The sequence below is a fragment of the Ovis canadensis genome, chromosome 5 (genome assembly GCF_042477335.2).
Source record: "Ovis canadensis isolate MfBH-ARS-UI-01 breed Bighorn chromosome 5, ARS-UI_OviCan_v2, whole genome shotgun sequence".
Classification (NCBI taxonomy): Eukaryota; Metazoa; Chordata; class Mammalia; order Artiodactyla; family Bovidae; genus Ovis; species Ovis canadensis.
In genome coordinates, this window is record NC_091249.1 from 34,237,857 (window position 1) to 34,253,954 (window position 16,098).

Consider the following 16,098-nt stretch of genomic DNA (forward strand, 5'->3'; position numbering starts at 1 on the left):
ACCCCAAAACTTGTTCAACCAGGAGAGGTTGTGGGAGGTAGGAAATGGTGTCTGGAATGGTACCAGAGGAGGCAGTGGCAAAAGGAACCAGCTGTGTTTCTTGGACAAAACCAGCTGGCCCTGTTCCCTCCTGGCCACCACTGAGGCATGGCTGTGGATCTGAGTCATCACAATGGACGTGACAAAGAAGGCAGAATAACCCAGAAGGGGTGTTCTTCCAGAAAGTGGAGAAGAAGAAAGTGGGGTTACAGTAGGGCCATCTCGGAAGATCAGGAACCCCCTTGCTACTGGAAACTTCCAAACTGGGGGGGCATTGTCCTTGACTGGTACTATTCAATATGGCAGCCACTAGCCACAGGGGCTATTGAAATTCTAATTCAAGATCAGCTAAACAGAAAACATCCTCAGCTCCTTCCCGCTAGCCCTCGTCAGTCGTCTCCACGACTCCCATTTTCTGCTACTGTTGGTTGGCGCTGCTTCTACAAGTTGTTCCTGAGTCAGAACAAGGTCAAGATAGAGACTTTTTTTTTTAAGGTAGAGACAATTTGAATCCTTTTCCAATTCATAAAGATTGACTGAAGTCTGGAATTTGATAAGTGGTTTGCATCTTGACCACCAAAAGGAGGAGCCGTGTGGGGTTGAAGAGGGGAAGGCGGCTCTGGGGACAGATGGAGGACTTGGAAAAGCCCAGACAGGGATTTCCCTGGCAGTCCACTGGTTAAGACATTGCCTTCCAATGCAGAGAGTGCAAGTTCCATACCTGGTTGGGGAGCTAAGATACCCACATATCAGCCAAAAAAAACCAAAACATAAAGCAGAAGAGGTATTGTAACAAATTCAATAAAGACTTTAAGAATGGTACACATCAAAAAGAAAGAAAAGAAAAAGCCCAAATAGATTCATTCCTCTGTTGAGCATGCATTTTATAGGTGCCTCCAAGTTGACAACGCCCCTCTGGGTTGTTGCCACTATTTATGGCTACAATAATATTCCTCTAGTTGTATCTTTATAAACAGCCTGGTTTTTTTTTTCAATTTTAATATTTATTTTTATCTTTTGGCTACGCCACGCAGTATGTGGGATCTTGGATTCCTGACCAGTGATGGAACTGGTGCCCCCTGCAACGGAAGCATGGAGCCCTAACCATTGGACAATCTGGGAAATCCTTAGATGCTGTTTCATAGATGATGGTAATTGGCAAAATTGTTTGCTCTGTCAATATATATATATTAATACATAATGATGTATTATGTATTAGTATATATGATTGTGTATTACAATATGATATATATTAATATAATATACGATAATATATATTAACAGTGAGCTTAATTCACCAATTATCACTATATATATATATACACACACATATATATATATGACTAACCAATAGTAAAATGTAAAATAATATGCATCCTTTGAAATTAACTGGAGGGACAAAGACAGGAACAACAGCAGCTACAAAAGATAGAAAATACAGTAAACAGCAAAGATGAATATTTTATTTAGTTATTTATTTATTTTTTAAAAGATGAATATTTTAAAGCATGTATGGGATTAGTTCATGGAAAACTAAGGCAGCAGTCATAGACCAGGCTTGGCTATATGGAGTCCCCACCTGGTTTTATAAATAAGGTTTTATTGGTACCAGACCCTGCACGTTCACCTGTATATCACCTATATAACACAAGGGGCAGTTGTCACACAGAAGCTGAAAACAGCCACTCTCGGGCCTTCATGGAAAAAGTTGGCTTACCCCTGAAATTGAGGTTGATTCTCCTAGTAAAATATGAGAGTGTCTCAGAAGTAAAACTGTGATCTTAGCATTTTCTTCTTTTCACACAGACCTAGACAGTTCTGTGTATCCTAACCCCTGGGCTATATGCTTACCTTGGGAGAATCTCATGTGACTTTTATCCCAATAAAGTTCTTATATAAATGGCTTGGCACAGTTCAGAGTAGATAAGGCCAAGTTATATCTAAGCAAAGCCAACCATGAAAAAGCAGTGATTGCAATATTAATACATACAGAAAACAGTATACTTATTTTGACCAAGTTTCCTGATTAATATCGCTATAGGGAAAATATATTAGTTAGAAAACTTTATGTATTGAAATACATTAAATGAAATAGAAATTCAAGGAAGACTTAGAAAATGATACCTTATGAACTTATTTACAAAACAACAGTAGACCCACAGACATAGGAAACAAAGTTATGGTTACCAAAGGGGAAATAGGAAGAGGGATAAATTAGGAGTATGGGATTAATAGATCGGAGAAGGCAATGGCACCCACTCCAGTACTTTTGCCTGGAAAATCCCATGGATGGAGGAGTCTGGTGGGCTGCAGTCCATGGGGTCGCTAAGAGTCAGACATGACTGAGCGACTTCACTTTCGCTTTTCCCTTTCATGCATGGGAGAAGGAAATGGCAACCCACTCCAGTGTTCTTGCCTGGAGAATCCCACACACTACTATATATAAATTAGATAATCAGGGACTTCCCTGGTGGTCCACTAGCTAAGACTCAGTAATCCTAATGCAGGGGCCCTGGATTTCATCCCTGATCAGGGAACGAGATCCCACATTCCAAAATTAAGAGTCCACAACTAAAGATCCTCAGTGCCATAACTAAAGATCCATATGCTGCAACTAAGACTCTATGCAGCCAAATAAGTAAATATTTCTTAAAAGAAATTAATGACAAGAACTTACTGTATAGCAAAGGGAACTATACCTGGGAGTTCCCTGGTGGTCCAATGGTTAGGGCTGTGCACTTTCACTGCCAAGGGCTCAGGTTCAGTCCTTGGTCAGAGAATTAAGATCCTGCAAGACACGCAGCATGGCCAGGAAAGAAAATAAAGGGAACTATACTCTACATTTTGTCATAAGCTTTAAGGAAAAAGAATCTGAAAACACACACACACACACACGCACACATAACTGAATCAATTTGCTGTACACCTGAAATGAACACAACTTTGTAAATCAACTATAGTTCAATAAAAAAAAGAAATTCAAGGAAAACATGGCAGAATGATTTATTAAACATTTACAGTTACTTCTCCTGCCAGCTAAGAAAATGTATTAATTTAGTGATGTATCAATATATCGCTCCTGTATTCTTGAGTGGGAAATCCAATGGACAGAGGAGCCTGGCAGGCTACGGTCCAGGGTGTCAGAAAAGAGCCAGACACAGTTTAGCAACTAAACAACAACAACATATCAATATATAAATTTATGGATAGATTAATTATAAAATGATATATTGATTTCTTAACATATTACTTTGTTTCCTATAATTCATTTACAAATTAATGTATTAAATATTATAAACATAAGATGTTTTATACATAGGTCATTTATTAAAGTTTATTCGCTATCAGTGTTTTAAACTGGAGAAACTCTATTTTTGCTAGACTATTGTCAAAGCATTTGTAAAAACTGATTTTCTTTTTTAATTGATCTCTTCAACTATAGGAAAAATGTCAAATTCCAAAAATACATGAGATAATACCCCAAACTGTATAGGCTGTCACCTCTAATCAGAAGGTGATTGTTGTAAGTGGGTTTCAGCTTCTTGAAAACCAGTGTGGCTGGACCAGCTCCTGTGGGTCTTACTACGATTGCAGGACAACCTGCAATAACTATCAGGAGACTTTTAGGAAAAAAAAAAGTTTATTACTTACAAGACCTGGGCCCACACAGCAAGGTCTTGGGTAGAGAGAAAGCTGGGGAGTCTGGTTCTGGTTTTATTGGGGTTGAGCGTGGGGGCCTAGGTTCCACAGGCTCACTATTTATTGGTGAATTCCAAACATATGAGCAGGAGTTTAAAGTGTGAGAAGAGAAAAAGCAAGCAGTCCAAATGGTCGGTTATGCATACCAACTGAGATCTCTAACTCAGTGGGGGAGGTCACCTGGTTTTTAACAAGCCACCTTGTTGGCTGCAAGGTGTTTATTCCAGATGCCGTCTTTGAAGTGGGTACCTTGGCAATCAAAGCGTGTAAGTCAGGCACTTGTGTTACAAAAAAAAGAACAAAAAATCAACTGTCAGGGCTTACAGGACAGCAGTGAAACTAGAAATTAATAGCCTGAGGTTAACTAACTCTCAGCCAATAGAAATATACTAAACTTTCTCCAGAATGGATACCTCTGCATGAGGGGGAAGGGCCCAGATATTTTTTATTAAAAAAAAATTTTGGCCCTATTGTGCAGGATGCAGAATCTTACTTCCCCGATCAGGAATCAAATCCATCCCTCTGCAGTAGAAGCTTGGAGTCTTAACCACTGGACCACCAGGAAAGCCCAAGAGCCCAGGTTTTTTTTAAAATTAATTTATTTTTTATTGAAGGATAATTGCTTTACAAAATTCTACTGTTTTCCGTCAAACCTCAACATGAATCAGCCATGGGTATACATATATCCCCTCCTTTTTGAAATTCCCTCCCATCTCCCTCCCCATCCCACCCCTCTAGGTTGATACAGAGCCCCTATTTGAGTTTCCTGAGACATACAGAAAATTCCTGTTGACTATCTATTTTACATATGGTAATGTAAGTTTCCATGTTACTCTTTCATACATCTCACCCTCTCCTCTCCTCTCCCCATGTCCATAAGTCTGTTCTCGATGTCTATTTCTCCATTGTTGCCCTGTAAATAAATTCTTCAGTACCATTTTTCTAGATTTTGTATATATGTGTTAGAATACAGTATTTATCTTTTTATGTCTGATTCAACTTCACTCTGTATAATAGGTTCCAGGTTCATCCACCTCATTAGAACTGACTCAAAGGCATTCCTTTTTATGGCTGAGTAATATTCCATTGTGGATAGGTACCACAACTTCTTTATCCATTCATCTGTTGATGGACATCTAGGTTGCTTCCATGTTCTGCTGCTGCTGCTAAGTCACTTCAGTCGTGTCCGACTCTGTGCGACCCCATAGACGGCAGCCCACCAGGCTCCGCCGTCCCTAAAATTCTCCAGGCAAGAACACTGGAGTGGGTTGCCACTTCCTTCTCCATGTTTTAGCTATTGTAAATAGTGCTACAGTGAACACTGGCATACCTGTGTCCCTTTCAATTTTGGTTTCCTCAGGGTATATACCTAGGAGTGGGATTGCTGGGTCATATGGTAGCTTTATTCCTAGTTTTTTAAGGACTCTCCATACCATCTTCCATAGTTGGTGTATCAATTTACACTCCACCAACAGTGCAAGAGTGTCCCCTTTTCTCCACACCATCTCCAGCATTGATTGTAGACTTTTTAATGACGGCCATTCTGACTGGTGTGAGGTGATATCTCTTTGTAGTTTTGATTTGCATTTCTCTAATAATGAGCTATGCTGAGCATCTTTTCATATGTTTGTTAGCCATCTGTATGTCTTCTTTGGAGAAATGTCTGTTTAGGTAGTTTTCCCACTTTTTGATTGGGTTGTTTGTTTTTCTGGTACTGAGTTTTTTAAGCTGCTTGTATATTTTGGAAATTAATCCTTTGTCAGTTGTTTCATTTGCTATTATTTTCTCTTATTCTGAGGGTTGTCTTTTCACCTTACTTGTAGTTTCCTTTGCTGTACAAAAACTTTTATGTTTAATCAGGTCCCACTTGTTTACTTTTGTTTTTATTTCCCTTACTCTAGGAGGTAGGTCACAGAAGATCTTGCTTTGATTTATGTCATCGAGTGTTCTGCCCATGTTTTCCTCTAAGAGTTTTATAGTTTCTGGTCTTACATTTAGATCTTTAATCCATTTTGCGTCTATCTTTGTGTATGGTGTTAGGAAATGTTCTAACTTCATTCTTTAACATGTAGCTGTCCAGTTTTCCCAGAACCATTTATTGAAGAGGCTGTCTTTGCCCCATTGTATATTCTTGCCTCCTTTGTCAAAAATAAGGTACCCATAGCTGCATGGGTTTATTTAAGAGCCCAGATTTTAGGGGAAGTGTCCTGACTGTTGCTGCTGCTGCTGCGTCACTTCAGTCGTGTCTGACTCCGTGCGACCCCAAAGACAGAAGCCCACCAGGCTCCCCTGTCCCTGGGATTCTCCAGGCAAGAACACTGGAGTGGGTTGCCATTTCCTTCTCCAGTGCGTGAAAGTGAAGTTGCTGAGTTGTGTCCGACTCTTTTGCAACCCCATGGACTGCAGCCCACCAGGCTCCTCCGTCCATGGGATTTTCCAGGCAAGAGTACTGGAGTGGGGTGCCATCGCCTTCTCTTAAGAGAAGCTGTTAGTTAGTTATTAATAATGGAATCACTGTATTAGTCAGCTAGTGCTATATAACAAAACACCACACACAGAACAACTTGAGACAGTGCACATTTGCAATCTCACAGTTCCCGTGGGGCAGGAGTCCAGGCCCTGGCCAGCTGCATCCCCCTTCCTGGGCTGCAGTTAAGGTGGCAGTGAGACTGGGTTTGGAGGGGGCGGGTCTCACCTGGAAGCCCAGCTACGGAGGGATCCTACTCTATTTGATGCTCTCGTGGTTGTTGGCAGAGTTCAGCTCCCTACAGTTGCAGTACTGAGTTCTCACTGGCCGTCAACCAGAGGCCACCCTCAGGGCCCTACCACGCGGGCCACCCCTGCATGGCCACGTGCTTCATCAGAGCCAACAAGAGAGACAGTGAGCCAGACGGGCATTACAACCCAACATAACTATTGCCCCATTCATTGGTGCTGCTCACACTTGGGAGGGAATGGCACCAGGGTGTGACCACTGGGAAGTGGGAACGCAGTGGCCACCTGAGAGCCGTCCAGCTTTTTTTCATTAAGTGGACATGAATCCCACCATTGAAATACTGGGTCATTCCATCACATGACAGGAACGCAGATGGTGGCTATTTGCTGACATGAAGGCAGTCAGTTATTCATCTCTGGAGAGGTCTTCCCACGTGGACCCTCCTGGGTGGCCCAGATGGTAAAGAATTCACCTGCAGTGCAGGAGACCTGGGTTCAGTCCCTGGGTTGGGAAGATCCTCTGGAGAGGGGAATGGACACCCACATGGTATTCTTGCCTGGAGAATTCCATGGACAGAGGAGCATGATGGGCTACAGTCCACAGGGTTGAAAAGAGTCAGATACAGCTGAGCAATTAACACTGTACCTACAGAGACATTCCTGATGCTTCCTCCTGCTCCCTCCTGGGAAGGCTCTCTGGACCAGTTGTCCCCCTTAGTGCTGCTGGCACTGGGGCTTATCATCCTCTGTGGGGGGCATCCTGGGTGCTGTGGGGTGTGGAGCTGCCTCCTTGGCATCACCCCCTCGATGCCAGGAGCCCCCCACCATCATCCCAGTGTCTCCTGGGGGCAGGACCCTCACGTGTGTGAAGGCTCCAGGGCACGCTCCTGGCACAGGAAGTTGACACCTTCCTCGACCCACCGGGTAGCATCTGGGGGTGCTGCCGACCTCACGACCCCACCAGCACCACCTCTGAGCCGTGTCCTCTCTCACGTACACTGAACTTTCTTGCAAGAAAGAGCAGGTGTTGTCTCAGTGGCTGTTCCCCACCATGGATGTTTTTGGAAAGCGCAGTCTTCGGCACACAGCTCCTGATCTGCAGCGGATGCTCGCTGGTTTCCTCCTCTTTGTCCACCCAGACGCTTTCCTTCCACACCCCGCCACAGCCAGGAAACATGAACTGTGTGGATGTTTACTTCACGTCCAACCTCAGTTAAGAGGACAGCAGAGCTCTCTCCGTGTGCACCTGGCACTGTCACCACAGTCGCCAGCCGCCACTGGGCCGTGCAACGTCTCTTGTTGACAAGCATCTTGGTGAGCCATCGCCAACACTCTCTGCAGTCCGTCCATTTACAGTGGACAGTTCTGGGCTTTCGGTCCACTCACAGGTCATCCAGCTGTCACCTCTTTCCAGTGCCAAAACATTCTCACCCCTGAAAAAGAAATCCCACGTCCACTAGCAATCACTGCCCCTCTCCATTCCCCATTTTCTCTGTGGATTTGCTTGTTCTGAACGTTTTAAATACCAGTGACTCTGCTCCAGGCTCCACCGCCACTGAGGGCCTTGAATACCCGCTGCTCCAGGAAGGCCACCTGGGAAACAGATGGCGGGGGAGGCCACTCCCTACACCCGCCAGGCTTTCATGGTCCCCCCACGGCCCACCTCCCAGGGGTCTGTCTGAGCACCTAGCTCATGATGTCCCACAGGGACACTTGATCCTTTTAGCACTTTGCTAGAAGGTAGAGCTGAAGTCAGGTGGTCCCCACCAAGCCTCCCAGCCCAGGACCCCCAGCCCAAGTGACTGGAAACTTCTCCCTCTGGCCAAGTACTGCGCCCTAGTCCTGACCTCAGTGAGCAAGGCACCTGGTTGGGCATGAGTCAGGGAGGCAGCCTCAAGATGCCTGGCATGTGCTGGCTCCACCACCCTTCTACCACCATCTGGCCTGTTTCCTTACTTTGTGTGAGCCTGTCTCCCTGCTTGTTCCTCTGACTCCACTCCAGGGCCCCTGCAAGTTCTTGCAGGGACTCTGTCAAATGAATGTGCTCTTCCTTCAGTCCAGACCCCCAGCACCAGTACAGGAGCAGCTTCAGTTTGTTAGAGCAGCAACAGCTAGTCAGCCCTGCATGCTCAACCCTTAGGCCGAGGTTGTTGGTTTCTCGTGACTGCTGTGATGAATCACCAAAACTTGAAGGTTTAAAACCACACGTTTGGGACTTCCTCCGTGGTCCAGTGATTAGGAATCAGTGCTTCCACTGCAGGGGGCATGGGTTCGATTCCTGGTCAAGGAATTAAGAGCTTCCGAAAGATGCAAGATACAGCTAAAAAAACCCACACACATGTGTCATCTCACAGTTCTGGAGGTCAGGAGTCCCACATGGGTTACACTGGGCTAAAATCCAGGAATGGGTAGGGCTAGTCTCTCTGGAGGCTCTGGGGACCACTGGCTCCTGCCTCTCCCAGCTTCTAGAGGCACCACTTCCCTGGCTTACGGCCCCTCCCTCCATCCTCACAGCCAGCAGCACAGCCTGCTGGCCCCCTGGAAACAGACAGCCCACCCCAGTGGTACCTTCGTAAACCTCAAAGAATCCTGAACATGTGATGGATGAGCTTCCTGCTGGCTGGAGCATCCCTGGAGAGTATGGACATCGTAGACAGCCCACCAGAAGGGTCTCAGGGGGCTGGGTGCCAATGGCCCTCCCCGCTTCACAGACCAAAGCCAGCCCTCCAAGAACAGGGCCTGCTTGGAAGCAGGAAAGGTCCTTCCAGAACAGCTGGAGGCCGTGGGTCTTCTGGAACATGTCCGGCTGCACGTCTTGGAGGGCTGTGCTGCACCTGCAGGTCATCTGTTATGGGTTAGTGGCGGGAGGCAGGCAACAAAGTGTTTAGAGACTACTTAACACTAGTGGTGTGATTTATCATTTTTGATTCATGTTGAACTAGTTTCAAATTCACAGAAAAGTTGCAGAAATGGTACCATGAGATCCCAGATGCCCTCCACCCAGTTGCCACTAAAACTAACATCTCACAAGGCCAGAGGACAAAGACCAAAGCAGGACATCTCAGGTTAGTGGTTTTCCGGGTGCTGGGGTGAGGGGTGATTGAGGGACAGGAAAGAGGCCCACCAGGGGGAAGCTGGGTCCACATCTCAAAGCCTGACATGGACCAGGGACCCTAACCATCTCTTTGTCCCTCTCCTCCCCAGATCTCTGGGTCCAGCCACCCCTCTCTATTCTTTGGGACCAGCCATGGCAGAGGCCCGGGCCTTGGGCCTAGAGATGTCCCACCAGGTGTGGGACTCAGAGGGTGCAGGTGAATGTGTTTTATTTCTGTGTGTGGGGGGTCACTTCTGGCTGCTCTCTGCACCCAGGATCTGCCAATGTCACTTCTTACTCCTGATTTGTCTTTCATTGACACGGACCACCAGACAGCAGACAGGAGGGCCTGTCCAGAGTGAGGGGACATTGCCCCCAGAGTCCACAAGAAACAGACCCACACCACCGACCCCCTTTGCTTTCCTCTGCAGGAACTGAGAAGGGGGTGGGGGGATAGTGCGGGGGCATGAGACCTGGGCACAAGGGGGCCAACCTCCTGGACGTACAGGTGGAGACGGGGTCCTTGTGAGCGATGTTTCCTGGCCCTCGAGGAATAGGGATGGGTGCAGGGACCCAGGCCTGGGGACAAATCTGGTTCCCCAGCTGCAGTAGGGTCTTGGCGAGGGCAGGGGTGCGAGGGATTCGCCCTAAACTCCTGGGGCGTAACTGATCCTCCGGGCGGGGTTGGAGGGGGGAGCACAGCATGCTGAGCAGGGGGCGCCTTCTGGGGAGCTGCGGGATCCAGATGCAGTGCCTCCGCGCTCTTGCTATGCTCACCTGGGGAGCAGACCCCTAACCCCAAACCACGTCGTTCTCCCTGAACTCCGAGGCAAGCCCGACGCAGTGAGATTCGCGCGGTCCCTTTAAAGGGACGTGGCCCTCCTAGCACGACCTAGACAACAGCAATCCCATTGGCCCGAGAGCAGGCCGCGGCCGCGCCCCTTGAGTTCAATCTCTGGAATTCTATTGGCCTAACGCCAGGGCCCCACCTCCCACTCCAAGGGAGCTCCGGCTCTGAGCCAGGTTCGCTGACGCAAACGCGTTGCCCCGGCAACGGGTCCGGCTGCGGGGCCCAAGGACCCCAAGCCACAGCCACCGCGCAGGCGGGGCCTTCCAGGCCCCCGAGGCACCTAGTGCTACAGATCACGGCGCCCCCTTTTCCCGTCATCGCCCCAGGCCGACCGCCACTTAAGGGCAGCTAGCGAAGGGCGCCCCGGGAGACCCAGCTACGAGAATGAGGAGGCGTCCGGGAAGGGCACGCCTGGCGGTGGTCACGGCGTGGGAACCGGCTGGGCGCTGCTGGCGTCCCGCTGCAGATTGCGGGGAGGGTTCAAAGGGACCGGGTCACACGCCAGGCAGCAGATCGGCCCGAGCATTTAGCAGTACAAGCAAATCCAACACCAGGGGAGGACATTCCTGGAACGTGGTCCCTGCGCCAGCCCCAGGGTCATGTAGAACCCCCGCCTCCGGCCATAGAGGCTTCTGGGGCCTTTGGCAGGTCAGCAGACACTGGGCCCAGGTGTCCAAGTTGCAAGGGCCACTGAAGACATTGCCCCTGTCCCCAGTCCCTGTTCCTGGCCAGGAAGCCAGATGGGTTGGCCTTCTCCAGGCCTGGCTGGACTTGCCTCATTTTGCTCATCTGCTAAATGGGGACTCTGGGATGCTGCCGGGGTTAGTGCCTGTATGAGCCTCCTACCGCCGCTGTAATAAAATACCACAGATTTAGGGGGTCAAAACTGACAGAAATGTATTTTCTGACAGTTCTGAAGGTCAGGGGTCTTCTGGTCTCATGGGGTTAAATCCAGGCATGGGCAGGGCGGGTCCCTCCAGAGACTCCAGGGGAGTACTGGCTCCTGCCTTTCCCATGTTCTGGAGGTGCCCGCCTCCCTGGATTGTGGCCCCTCCCTCCATCCTCACAGCCAGCAGCACAACTTCTCCATCTCTCTCTGCCTCTGACCCTCCTCCTCCCTCTTATAAGGACCCTGTGATGACACTGCCTGACCCCCTAATCCAGGATCATCCCCATCTCTTGGCCCTTGATCTCATTTGTAAAGTCCCTTCTGCCTCGTAAGGTTTCATATCTACAGGTTCCCGGGAAAGCCCCTCACCCTCCTTAAACCAAGCGCTCCTGTAGGTGATGCCCAGATCACTACTCGGGGGCAGGGGAGCTGGGAGTGGGAGACCTGACTCCCCTGACAGCCACCAGGGTGACCACTGCCTGAGACCCAGAGAGAAAGTGGACGACAAGCCAAACTACCCATCTCAGTGGCAAAGTGTAGCCTTTGGCCATCTGTTAGGGCAGCACTGCTCAGCCCCAATCCCACCCCTGCACCTCCTTGGGAACTTTCAGTGCCTGACCCCTGAGAAGCCACACAACCGCCACAGCAGAGCAGGGTCCAGAGCTGCAGAGACACCCACAGCCAGGCTGGCAAGCCAGCTTGTGACTCCTGGCCACACCCGCCCCTGCTTTCCCTTTTCCCTGCCCTCTCCCCACCCCCACTGAGGACAGCGGTCCTGGCTCCCTCCCCAGGACTGCTGAGCCACTGGAATGGAGCGGGCTGTGAGTCAGCCAGAAGGAAGGGACACTTACAGCCACTTGCATCAGATGTTCCTGCCACCGGCCCTCATGTCCAGAGGCCCCAGCCCAGTGAGGGCCCAGTGATGACCCTAACCATGACCCTCACTTACCTGGGGATCTGATAAGACCGGGGACTGGTGGTTCCTGTCCCTGGACAGGTAAGAACATGCAGAGAAGGTACGGACCAGACTGAGTGCCAGCCCGTGATGTCAACTCTACCTGCCCTTTAGAACCACAGCCACCTCAACCCCGAGTACTGATCCGACTGATTCCGACACCCTGATCCTGACTTGGAAGCTGTGTCTGGAGCAGGCTTCTGCCAGCCCTGTGCCCCCTCCAAGCCTCAGGCACCTGAGCTGAGGGAGGGACCCAGCGCTCCACACAAAGGCAGGGGCTTATGAGGGTACTGCGGTGGTCCCAGCACCCCCATCCCTCACCAGGCACAGGCACCGACTGCTTTCTTGTGCATATGCACCCTCTCTATCCACTTCCACCCGCGCACAGTCTGCCCTACGCGGACACAGGCTTAGTGCCTCTCTAAACGTGTACAGACACATGCACACCCTAGTCTGGTCACACTCGCACACACTAGCACCCAACAAGTTCTGCTCTTATTTTTTGGCCTCACTACAAGTGGCATGTGGGATCTTAGTTCCCTGACCAGGGGTCAAACCTGTGCCCCACGCAGTGAGGCACTGGAAGCTCAGAGTCCTAACCACTGGACAACCAGGGAAGTCTGGGTAGTACTTTTTAGCACTGGAAGACAAAAGTCTTTACTATTACCCCTTGGTAGGATTGCCAGATTAAAATAGAAAATACACACTTAAATTTGAATTTCAGACAAACAATGAATAATTATTTTGGATATACTAATGCCTGGGATATACATGAGAATGATACTGAAAGGTTATTCATTATATGAAATTCAACTTTAAAGTGACATCTTGTATTTTTATTTGCTAAATCTGGGGGCTCTCCCTGCTGGGTCTGGAGGTCCTGAGCTGTCCTTGGATTCCCTGGCTGCTGTCTGGGGGGTGATCTCTGCATGACTGAGGCCCCAGGATCTCAGGGCTCAGCTACCCTGCCAGGCCTAGGAGGAGGTGGTCAGAGTGGACCTCACCCAGCCAGCCAGCCTGGCTCCTCAGGCCCACCGAGGGCAGGAGGAGCAGAGGCCCGGGGGTTCAGAACCTGCCTGTTGTCTCCTCTAGGCTTTGGGGGAGATGCCCACATACAACAGGGGCAGAGTCACCTTGTAGAATTTACTTCTCAGAGAGCTGGTTCCCTGCACCTCTGGCCTGAGTTCTGCCAAGCCTCATCCATGACTAAGGTGGAAGATGGAGGCCAGACCCCTCTCCTCTTGGCCACCTAGGATGCCACAAAGGAAGCTGGGATTGAGGAGGGGAGGGAAAAGCTGTGTAGCCCCGGAACTGCTCCAACTGATACAGGAAATTTGTCCTCCTTGATCAGGCCGGTGCCTTCTGACTCCTGCTCTTCAAGGGCAATCCTGAGACCCCTTCCCCAGCTGTCTGCCTCCCTGCCATCCTTTGGGTGGGGGGAGTATCCTTGTTCCAGAGTCTGCCCATCCTGCCCACAGCTCTGTATCATCATTCCCCCTGCTGGACCAGCCCCTGACTAAGCCTTACTGCCCCAACCCCGACAGGGCCCCAAAGGGAGACACTGGCCAGGAGGGAATGGAGCCCGGGCCCAGGCTTTCTGCCTCACCTCCTTGGCAGGTGGGGTCTCCTAGAGGAAGGCAAGACTCCTTGGGTCCCAGGGTGAGGTGGGCAGGGTGGCCAGCTCCCCAGGTACCTCCCAGCCCCTGGGCACCCAGCACCCCTGGGAGCTTGGCCTGCAAACAGGGCTGTCCTCAAGGAAGATGGCAGCAATAGGTTGCCCAGAGCTGGCCGCCAGTCTGTGACAGGACAGGACTGAGGCCTCTGTGCCAGGAGCTCAGGCTCAGAGGTTCCTCTCCCTCCCCCATTCCCATTGCCAGCACCTGCCCCCCAGTGCAGACTGAGCTGGGGCTGGGCCTGGCTGTCTCACCTTGGCCAGCACAACCCGGGCCCCCACAACGGCCAGCACCCAGGCCAATTCTGTTGCTCAGTCCTGGGGACTCAAGTGTCCCATTCCAGGGGATCTGCAGTGGTTGTTTGCATATACCTGTATTTACCCATGGACACACACAACACATGCAAGAACTCATGTTTCCAGCACACACATGCATGGCCCCTACCCTTGTTGAAGAGCCCATGTGTGCACCAGGACCCCCTCCCAGCACCCAACCAAGTGCTCCCTCCTCAAGCACAGGATGGGGTCTGCAGGATTCAGGGCACCCAGAGGGCATAAGCAGTATGTGTGTGGGGGGTGATCCTGCTCTCCAGGAGATGCTGGGAGGTGTCTGGTTGTCACGACTGGTAGGGGGTGAGGCTCCTGGCATTGAATGGGTAGGAGCCAGGGAGGCTGTTCAGCTGGGTTGAGGAGAGGAGACCTAGGTGGAAGGACCTTACAGATGGGGACTATCTTCCCATCTCTGTTTCCTGTTTCCCCACCCACGTTACTGGGCTCACCAAGGGACCACCTGTCCAGACTGTGTGAGAGTACAAGAGCTCCTCTGAGCAGTGCCCAGTGCTGGACCTGGCTTCTGGTTTAGGGAAAAAAATATGCCCCCACCAGCCAGACTCCCAAATCAGGCTGCACAGGACTGGAGCTCCACTGGACCTAGGAAGATAGCCCTGAGGCAAGGCCTCAGTTCATTTCTATTCCCTGAGGTCAGCAGCATGCATGTTCTTTGTTGCGGCCCGTGGAATCTTGTTCCCTGACAGGGATAAAACCTGGGTCCCCTCCATTGGGAGCACAGTCTTAGCCACCAGACCAGCAGAGAAGTCTCCAGGTGTGATCAAATTAAAATGAGGTTGTACTAGATTAGGGTGGCCTTAATGCAATGACTGGTGTCCTTAGCAGAGAGAGGAAACACAGGGAGACAGAAAAGATGGTCACATGAAGACAGGTGGAGAATGGGTGATGTGGCTACCAGCCAAGGAGTACTGGGGATTGCCAACAAGTACCAGAAGCTGGAAGAAGTAGCAAGGATCCTCCCATGGGGCCTTCGGAGAGGGTGTGGTCTTGAGGATGACACCTGAATTTCAGACTTCTGGGCTCCAGAAGCAGCCTCTGGAAGCTCACATCTTACCCAGCCCGTCTATGAGTGCACATAGACATGCACGCATGCACGTATGCTTCAGTGGACAGGCTGAGCCCTGGACGGGAGGGAGGACAGTCTACTCTGCAAACGTGAGACACTAAGTGTCCAGATACGGGCTCTGAGGATCATCCGCGGCAGGGCTGTGGGGATGGAGAGCTGGTTCATTCTCTCAGAGCCTGGGTCAAGGGCTCCAGCCAAAATGGGGCTGTGTTTTGCCTCCTGTCCTGTTCACCGCTAACCCCTTGGGCTTTTTCTCCATCAGTCAAGGGAAACGTTCCTTTCTGCAGGACTGAGGGACGGTTCTTCACAGATCTGTCGCCAACCGCTACTGCGTCCCCTTTCCCCAGTCAACAATTGGATGAACTCTTGGGGAGCAACCTGGGGAAGCAGCTGGGCCTATAAGCCTATTGGGGTGGACCTGCACGACAGCTGGTGCGCCTGCACGACAGCTGGGGCCAGGATCCGGGAGCTGAAAAATCCGGGAGCCGAGAGATCCAAGTGGGAGCTATAGCAGGTTCTAGAGCAGGCGTGTTGCCCATAGAAGTCAGTGCATCCTAGGCCCTGCCCGGTAGACTAGGGCTGTTGCCAGAGGGCAGGGCCGGACTCCAGCTCGGAATCAGGGTCCCGCGGGTCTCCTCGAGCCTCCGGCAGACCTGTCCGAGCAAGCCAAGATCCTTCCCGGGTCCCGCGCCCCGAGCCCCGCGCCACGCACAGCGCAGGCGCGCAGACACTCCCCATAGCCGGAGGGGCCTTCCAGCCCCGCCCCTGCCG